At 43.0% G+C, this 9261-nt stretch overlaps 1 long non-coding RNA gene across 2 annotated transcripts; it reads right to left on the bottom strand.

Annotated features, from left to right (window-relative positions):
* Window positions 1-2357: 2357 nt before the first annotated feature.
* LOC138667254 (uncharacterized) lies at window positions 2358-5625 on the bottom strand. 2 transcript variants are annotated; one of them, XR_011318675.1, is made up of 4 exons: window positions 5550-5625; window positions 5026-5156; window positions 3554-4631; window positions 2358-3158 (listed from the first exon to the last, which is right to left on the bottom strand). It is a non-coding gene; the product is annotated as an uncharacterized lncRNA (long non-coding RNA). The 2 variants fall into 2 exon arrangements; XR_011318674.1 differs by having other exon boundaries at window positions 2358-4631.
* Between the last annotated feature and the right edge of the window lie 3636 nt (window positions 5626-9261).

Here is a 9261-nt window from a genome sequence, read left to right as displayed (position 1 = left end):
CACTGGTGTTTTCTAAAAAGGTCGGTGTGATATCGGGAGCAGAAGTGTATAATTGGGTGTCGTCAGCATAGAGATGGTACTGGAAACCAAATCTACTGATTGTTTGTCCAATAGGGGCAGTATACAACGAGAAGAGTAGGGGGCCTAGGACTGATCCTTGAGGAACCCCAACAGTAAGGGGAAGGTGAGAGGAGGAGGAACCAGCAAAACATACAGTGAAGGATCGGTCAGAGAGATAGGAGGAGAACCAGGAGAGAACGGTGTCCTTGAGGCCGATGGAGCGGAGCATAGTGAGGAGGAGCTGATGATCCACAGTGTCGAATGCTGCAGAGAGATCCAAGAGAATTAGCATGGAGTAGTGACCATTAGATTTAGCTGTTAGTAGGTCATTAGAGACTTTAATGAGGGCAGTTTCAGTAGAGTGTAAAGAGCGGAAGCCAGATTGAAGAGGGTCGAGAAGAGAGTTATCTGAGAGATAGCGGGTAAGACGGGAATGGACCAGGCGTTCGAGGAGTTTAGAGATGAAGGGAAGATTAGAGACAGGTCTATAATTAGCGGCACAGTTTTGATCGAGGGATGGTTTTTTAAGTAATGGATGTATGATGGCATGCTTAAATGAGGAGGGAAAAATACCGGAAGTGAGGGAAAGGTTGAATATTTTTGTTAGGTGAGAGGTGATAGCCGGGGAAAGGGACTGGAGGAGATGTGACGGAATGGGGTCACTGGTGCAAGTGGTCGGGCGAGAAGATGCAAGGAGCCTGCTTACTTCTTCTTCTGTAACTGCTTCAAAGTCAGAGAGTGAACTAGATGCAGTGGGGGAGGGAGGACAGTGCATGGTATGAAGAGATTGGGAGATGATTTCCTGTCGAATGTGGTCAATTTTTTCTTTGAAGTAATTGGCCAGATCGTCAGCACGGAGATCCGTGGTTGGGGCCTGCTCTCTTGGGTTGAGTAGGGACTGGAACGTGTCAAAGAGACGTTTAGGGTTATTGGACAGGGAGGTGATGAGGGTGTTGAAGTAGGTTTGTTTGGAGAGGTGAAGGGCAGAATTGTATGTCTTTAGCATGAACTTATAATGGATGAAATCTTCGGGTAGATTAGATTTTCTCCACAGACGTTCTGCGCACCTGGAGCACCGCTGCAGGAAACGTGTTTGCGGCGTGTGCCACGGTTGTTGCCGTCTGTGCCGAGTTGTTTTATGTATAGGAGGAGCAGCTTCATCCAGAGCACTTTGCAGGGTTTCATTGTAATGCTTCAATGCAGAATCAGGACATGAGATGGAGGAAATAGGGGCCAATGAGGACTGCAAGTTCATCATAAGTTTCTGGGTGTTAATGGCCTGTATGTTTCTATAGGTGTGGAAAGTGGGGGTGACCTGAGCGGGATGGCAGTTCTTGATAGGGAATGAAAGAAGGTTGTGGTCAGAGAGCGGGAGAGGGGAGTTTGTGAAGTCATCCACTGAGCAAAGTCGGGAGAAGACCAAGTCAAGGGAGTTTCCATCTTCATGTGTTGGAGAGTTAGTATGCTGCGAGAGGCCAAAAGAGGAGGATAGAGATAAAAGGTGAGAAGCAGATGGGGAGAGGGGAGAGGCAATGGGGATGTTGAAATCACCCATGATAAGGGTGGGGGTGTCACAGGAGAGAAAGTGTGGAAGCCAGGTGGCAAAGTGATCCAGGAACTGATGAGAGGGGCCGGGAGGACGATACACCACCGCCACTCGCATGGAGAAGGGGACGTAGAGTCTGACCACATGGACCTCAAAGGAAGGGAAGACAAGTGAGGGTACTTGGGGGATAACTTGGAAAGTACATTTGGCTGAAAGGAGCAGACCAACGCCTCCACCTGCTCTGTTGTCTGATCTTGGGGTATGAGAAAAGTGTAGTCCACCATATGAAAGAGCAGCAGCAGCGGTGGTGTCTGACTGCTGGATCCAGGTTTCAGTAAGAGCCAAGAGATTAAGAGAATTAGAAAGGAAGAAGTCATGAATGAAGGAGAGTTTATTACACACAGAGCGAGAATTCCAAAGGGCACAATTGAAAGAGACAGCAGGCATGCAGGGAATATTAATAAGGTTAGAGGGGTTTCTGGGTGTAGCAATTGGGAGGTTTGACTGGCTATAACATGGGGGGCCGGGGTTTGGAGATATGTCTCCAGCGACTAGGAGAAGGAGGATCGAAAGAGTGAGCAGATGGTTAAGTGATTTGTGAGAGCGTCTCTTGTGTTGGATGTTGGGACTGAATGGATCTGTGCTGTTAAGCAATGTGAATAGAGCATGAGTGCTATACATAGGAGAGGCAAGGACAGAGGGGCCGATATGGATGGAGTGTAGAGAGTTAATGCGAGGGCGGTGAATGTGAGTGAATGCAGCAGCCAGAATATAGATTATACAAATAAATATGGTGAGTATTTGTGCTGTTTCAAGTGAATATGGATTAGATTTAGTTTTTCTTACCTGTCTCCTGCCCTGTCTAACTGCCATGTTATAACTGCTGAGTACTTAGAAAAAAAAGTACTTTGAATAAAAAATACACGAATAACAGTGCACGAATGCATCCCCAAGCTACATCTACATTTATAGAAGGCTAGCCCTTAGATCTCTTTTTTTTTTTTTTTTTTGTGTTAAAGCTCGTTAGCAATCAATCTAACTCAGTTGAGACAACAGGACACAATAAATGTAGTGATCAGATAAACAAATGTCCAGGTCTACATGGATCATAAAGCACTTTGAAACAGTTATGTGATCTCTCTGAGTAAGGACATGCAAAAGTGAGTTAAATATCTATAAACACAAACAAACGCATAATAGGATGACTAACATATATAGATACATGCAGGATTCAATGCCGAAGATAGAATGACTCAGATACCATCCAAGCTGCTTGCTGTCAGGGACTGGAGCAATAGACATGCAGGATATTTCAGCTCAGAGAATGAATGATATGTTTACATATATAGATACATGCAGGATTCAATGCCGAAGATAGAATGACTCAGATACCATCCAAGCTGCTTGCTGTCAGGGACTGGAGCAATAGACATGCAGGATATTTCAGCTCAGAGAATGAATGATATGTTTACCATCCAAGCTGCTTGCTGTCAGGGACTGGAGCAATAGACATGCAGGATATTTCAGCTCAGAGAATGAATGATATGTTTACCTGTATGAAGAGAGAAGAGATGCTTGATTATATTCTGCCATGTTATAACTGCCGAGTACTTAGAAAAAAAAGTACTTTGAATAAAAAATACACGAATAACAGTGCACGAATGCACCCCTGCACGAATGCATCCCCAAGCTACATCTACATTTATAGAAGGCTAGCCCTTAGATCTCTTTTTTTTTTTTTTTTTTTGTGTTAAAGCTCGTTAGCAATCAATCTAACTCAGTTGAGACAACAGGACACAATAAATGTAGTGATCAGATAAACAAATGTCCAGGTCTACATGGATCATAAAGCACTTTGAAACAGTTATGTGATCTCTCTGAGTAAGGACATGCAAAAGTGAGTTAAATATCTATAAACACAAACAAACGCATAATAGGATGACTAACATATATAGATACATGCAGGATTCAATGCCGAAGATAGAATGACTCAGATACCATCCAAGCTGCTTGCTGTCAGGGACTGGAGCAATAGACATGCAGGATATTTCAGCTCAGAGAATGAATGATATGTTTACATATATAGATACATGCAGGATTCAATGCCGAAGATAGAATGACTCAGATACCATCCAAGCTGCTTGCTGTCAGGGACTGGAGCAATAGACATGCAGGATATGTCAGCTCAGAGAATGAATGATATGTTTACCATCCAAGCTGCTTGCTGTCAGGGACTGGAGCAATAGACATGCAGGATATTTCAGCTCAGAGAATGAATGATATGTTTACCTGTATGAAGAGAGAAGAGATGCTTGATTATATTCTGCCATGTTATAACTGCCGAGTACTTAGAAAAAAAAGTACTTTGAATAAAAAATACACGAATAACAGTGCACGAATGCACCCCTGCACGAATGCATCCCCAAGCTACATCTACATTTATAGAAGGCTAGCCCTTAGATCTCTTTTTTTTTTTTTTTTTTGTGTTAAAGCTCGTTAGCAATCAATCTAACTCAGTTGAGACAACAGGACACAATAAATGTAGTGATCAGATAAACAAATGTCCAGGTCTACATGGATCATAAAGCACTTTGAAACAGTTATGTGATCTCTCTGAGTAAGGACATGCAAAAGTGAGTTAAATATCTATAAACACAAACAAACGCATAATAGGATGACTAACATATATAGATACATGCAGGATTCAATGCCGAAGATAGAATGACTCAGATACCATCCAAGCTGCTTGCTGTCAGGGACTGGAGCAATAGACATGCAGGATATTTCAGCTCAGAGAATGAATGATATGTTTACATATATAGATACATGCAGGATTCAATGCCGAAGATAGAATGACTCAGATACCATCCAAGCTGCTTGCTGTCAGGGACTGGAGCAATAGACATGCAGGATATTTCAGCTCAGAGAATGAATGATATGTTTACCATCCAAGCTGCTTGCTGTCAGGGACTGGAGCAATAGACATGCAGGATATTTCAGCTCAGAGAATGAATGATATGTTTACCTGTATGAAGAGAGAAGAGATGCTTGATTATATTCTGCCATGTTATAACTGCCGAGTACTTAGAAAAAAAAGTACTTTGAATAAAAAATACACGAATAACAGTGCACGAATGCACCCCTGCACGAATGCATCCCCAAGCTACATCTACATTTATAGAAGGCTAGCCCTTAGATCTCTTTTTTTTGTTTTTTTTTTTGTTAAAGCTCGTTAGCAATCAATCTAACTCAGTTGAGACAACAGGACACAATAAATGTAGTGATCAGATAAACAAATGTCCAGGTCTACATGGATCATAAAGCACTTTGAAACAGTTATGTGATCTCTCTGAGTAAGGACATGCAAAAGTGAGTTAAATATCTATAAACACAAACAAACGCATAATAGGATGACTAACATATATAGATACATGCAGGATTCAATGCCGAAGATAGAATGACTCAGATACCATCCAAGCTGCTTGCTGTCAGGGACTGGAGCAATAGACATGCAGGATATTTCAGCTCAGAGAATGAATGATATGTTTACCTGTATGAAGAGAGAAGAGATGCTTGATTATATTCTGCCATGTTATAACTGCCGAGTACTTAGAAAAAAAGTACTTTGCATAAAAAATACACGAATAACAGTGCACGAATGCACCCCTGCACGAATGCATCCCCAAGCTACATCTACATTTATAGAAGGCTAGCCCTTAGATCTCTTTTTTTTTTTTTTTTTTGTGTTAAAGCTCGTTAGCAATCAATCTAACTCAGTTGAGACAACAGGACACAATAAATGTAGTGATCAGATAAACAAATGTCCAGGTCTACATGGATCATAAAGCACTTTGAAACAGTTATGTGATCTCTCTGAGTAAGGACATGCAAAAGTGAGTTAAATATCTATAAACACAAACAAACGCATAATAGGATGACTAACATATATAGATACATGCAGGATTCAATGCCGAAGATAGAATGACTCAGATACCATCCAAGCTGCTTGCTGTCAGGGACTGGAGCAATAGACATGCAGGATATTTCAGCTCAGAGAATGAATGATATGTTTACCATCCAAGCTGCTTGCTGTCAGGGACTGGAGCAATAGACATGCAGGATATTTCAGCTCAGAGAATGAATGATATGTTTACCATCCAAGCTGCTTGCTGTCAGGGACTGGAGCAATAGACATGCAGGATATTTCAGCTCAGAGAATGAATGATATGTTTACCTGTATGAAGAGAGAAGAGATGCTTGATTATATTCTGCCATGTTATAACTGCCGAGTACTTAGAAAAAAGAGTACTTTGAATAAAAAATACACGAATAACAGTGCACGAATGCAATATAGGTTGGTTTATTATGTTATTTTTATAACAGGAGAATCGAGGGCTTCGGGGGCTATGTGATTGGTAAGTATGTACTCTGTGTTATGTGTTGTATGTTATGCGTGACTACTTTCCCATCATCGCCAATGCTGTCACTGTGAGCATTCATTGCCGGATGGGAGCAGTAATCCCATCAGACAATGGCTGCCTACACACACACACACACCCGCACACTGACACAAATTCATGCAGACACCAGCACACACTCATACAAGCACATAGCTCCGCCCACACTCTTCCTCCTCCCAATCTGCGTTTCATCCGCAAGAAAAAACGCAGATCTATTTTACATCTACGATTTTGCTGCGGATGTGCCTGACACAATGGAAGTCAATGGGTGCAGGAAAGCTGCAGATCCGCAAAAAGAATTGACATGGTGCTTTTTTTAATCTGCTGCATTATCGTGCGGATTTTTCCGCACCATTAGCACAGCATTTTTTTTCCCATTGATTTACATTGTACTGTAAATCACTTGCGGATCTGCAGCGTTTCTGCATGGAAAAACGCTGTGGATCCACAGAAAATCTGCAACGTGTGCACATACCCTTAGTCACTGTTCAGACCTTGTTTATTCAGAGATAACAATCTTTGCCTCAAGACAATTTCTTTTCCTAAAGGTACCGTCACACTTAGCGACGCTGCAGCGATACCGACAACGATCCGGATCGCTGCAGCGTCGCTGTTTGGTCGCTGGAGAGCTGTCACACAGACCGCTCTCCAGCGACCAACGATGCCGGTAACCAGGGTAAACATCGGGTAACTAAGCGCAGGGCCGCGCTTAGTAACCCGATGTTTACCCTGGTTACCATCCTAAAGTAAAAAAAAACAAACACTACATACTTACCTACAGCCGTCTGTCCTCCAGCGCTGTGCTCTGCACTCCTCCTGTACTGTCTGTGAGCACAGTGGCCGGAAAGCAGAGCGGTGACGTCACCGCTCTGCTTTCCGGCTGACCGACGCTCACAGCCAGTACAGGAGGAGAGCAGAGCACAGCGCCGGAGGACAGACGGCTGTAGGTAAGTATGTAGTGTTTGTTTTTTTTTTACTTTTAGGATGGTAACCAGGGTAAACATCGGGTTACTAAGCGTGGCCCTGCGCTTAGTTACCCGATGTTTACCCTGGTTACCAGTGAAGACATCGCTGAATCGATGTCACACACGCCGATTCAGCGATGTCTGCGGGGAGTCCAGCGACCAAATAAAGTTCTGGACTTTCTTCCCCGACCAGCGACAGCACAGCAGGGGCCTGATCGCTGCTGCCTGTCACACTGGACGATATCGCTAGCGAGGACGCTGCAACGTCACGGATCGCTAGCGATATCGTCTAGTGTGACGGTACCTTTAGGCCAAATTCAGATGGTCGCTCAACTTGCCTGACAAATGTTTGGACGTGACTAGCCCCATGATCAGCTCCGAGTGCTCATCCCCATAGTGGATGGGTGCAGGAGCTGCATTCTTGAGATCCCCATGGAAAAATGACCCATGTGCACTTGTTCTGCCCCTTGCATGCATAGGGACAGAAAATAAGTTTGTGTTCACGTACCCTAAGACTAGATGGTAGCTTACAATGAGGGCATACCCACACAAACTTATTTTTAGTCTGTGTGCTGCCGGTGTAATCAACGGCCTGCAAACCAATAGCACATACATGGAAAAAACTGCAGCATGCACTAATGTGGCTAGCGCATGTTGACAGTAGGCAACTGATGTGATAGTCACAGACTTGGCCAAACACTGCACTATTAGTAAGTACACATCTCTATGGTGCCATCTGACACTTTTCTATTCCTTAACATAGAAAATAAATATCGGCAGCCAGCAGACACAGTCAGACGTGTGTGTGAGCTTAAAGTTGAGGGCCGCATAGAAAGGCACCGATGGCCGCATGTGGTCCCCAGGCAGCCGGTTGTGCACCCCTGCTCTATAGAGACAAAGACACTAAGCCAGCCAGGTCCCCAATTTATGGACATTCAATGCTTGTTTGAACTTGGCTTGAGCCTTTTTCCACAAATGTAATAAAGGTTACACATTATTTATGTAGCAAGAACTCACATCACATGAGAGAAGAAACAGATCAGTGTAATAAAAGGAATCAGCAATTAAGTGTACACTTTAAGCAAATAATCTGTGGAATAATGGAGATGGCGCAGCAGTGCGTTGCTTTAAAGATGTGTTTACCAATGGACACCAACCAGGGAGCAGGCGGGTCCAGAAAGAGTCTTCTCGCAATTACAGGTTTGTGTCCTGTAAGAAACCTTTATATGAAGTAGAAATGTTGCAGGAGATGAATGAGGATTTAGCGTATTAGTGTATTGATTTGAATACACAAAATCCGCCATCAAGCAGGCTTTCTGCTCAGAGATGAACTCAATCCCTGCCTGAAGCACCAGCCATTCTTGGCTCTCTGGGTACAACTGGTGTGAATAATTCAGGCCGAGGATACAGAGAAGAGTTTTAGTTTACAAGGAACGTTTCTCTCCACTTATAGATCACGTAGCAAAAAGCAGAACTGAAAGGTCTTCGCTTTCCATTTCACCGCTGAAGCAGAGGCTCGTAAAACACAGCAAAGTACATGGGACCTGCAAAGTCTACCACGGCTGAAGAGCATTTTTAAATAACAGCCATAACTTTCAAAACCTCCGCAATCCAGGTGATGGATTCTGTCTACTGATGTCGACACAATGTTTATAAGGGTTTATTCCTTGTTCTGAAAATGACTAACAGCCAGCATTCGCTAGAAAAAGTCAATAAGCCGCGCTGGCAATTGGCTCCTTCTATATTTGCACAGGCGGCATCTGCGATTCAATTTCAATGTGCAAATAGATCTTTTTTGTCCGAAACTCTCAGGGTAAAAGTGCACATTCCCGGTTTAGTTCAGGTTTTCATATTTAACATCTAAGTTGCACTTAGCAAACATTTCAAAGCTGTGCGGATTTTAACAACCATTACATGTTAATTCTTCATGTGGAGTTGGCTGCAGTGCTCGAGTTCTTCAATGGATAGGATGAAATCCTTGACTAAATTCACATGAAACACTTGCAGATTTTGCTGCTGTGAATCTTTATCAAAACTGCAACATGTGCATTTAATTTTTCTGAAAATGAAGATGTAGGACCAGGAAATGAGCCAACTGATTATCCTCTGTAAAATTGTGGGCATAGCCATTTTGAGACATTTATCATTATAATACCATCAAAAATAAAGTCACTCACACACTTAACCCCTTGTAAATTGGGTTTTATTGGAGAGATTTTCAAAACAATGA

Source organism: Ranitomeya imitator, chromosome 2, assembly GCF_032444005.1.
Source record: "Ranitomeya imitator isolate aRanImi1 chromosome 2, aRanImi1.pri, whole genome shotgun sequence".
Classification (NCBI taxonomy): domain Eukaryota; kingdom Metazoa; phylum Chordata; class Amphibia; order Anura; family Dendrobatidae; genus Ranitomeya; species Ranitomeya imitator.
The sequence above is the reverse complement of the archived record's forward strand: the minus strand, read 5'-3'. Positions and strand labels throughout refer to the sequence as shown.